Source organism: Penaeus monodon, chromosome 31, assembly GCF_015228065.2.
Source record: "Penaeus monodon isolate SGIC_2016 chromosome 31, NSTDA_Pmon_1, whole genome shotgun sequence".
Classification (NCBI taxonomy): Eukaryota; Metazoa; Arthropoda; class Malacostraca; order Decapoda; family Penaeidae; genus Penaeus; species Penaeus monodon.
Window position 1 is genome coordinate 4,112,937 of NC_051416.1, and position 592 is coordinate 4,113,528.

Sequence of the window (592 nt, forward strand, 5' to 3'; positions counted from 1 at the left end):
TTTTGATACTTTAATATTTCTGTGTTTTGAAAAAATCCGGAAATGCAAACTATCTGATTAATTCAGCTTCATAGTAGACACATTAATTCATAATAGATACCACAATTCAGCTTCATAATAGATACGTAAACAATGTCCAGATGATTTTTGAAGTGTCTAAAACAAACAGCCACATTACGATCATGTCTTTCGCAAGTCACTGTTAATACCTGTCATTCTCTACATGTATATATACGTTCACCTCGGTGTATGCATTTCTTGAAACTTAAAACCTTTGTTAGAAGTGAATTATTGTCATACCTTGTTAAACTATATATTATTTAATGCATTGCTTATGACTGTGTTGATTCTCTTTGTATCTTCTTTCACCCTTTCATGATGAAGAATAATTCTAAGTAACATAGAGCTGTTTTCAGCACTGAAGACAGTGACGTTATATTCTAAATCAATGTTATTAATAAAAAGGCAGCACATCCAGACGAGTTTATATTTTTCCATCTTCCAGGATAATAATTTGCATATCGGCCAGACGACATTCTTTCACAGATGCAATGAACTGTATTATTTGCGACAAATATAGAAAAGGTATGAA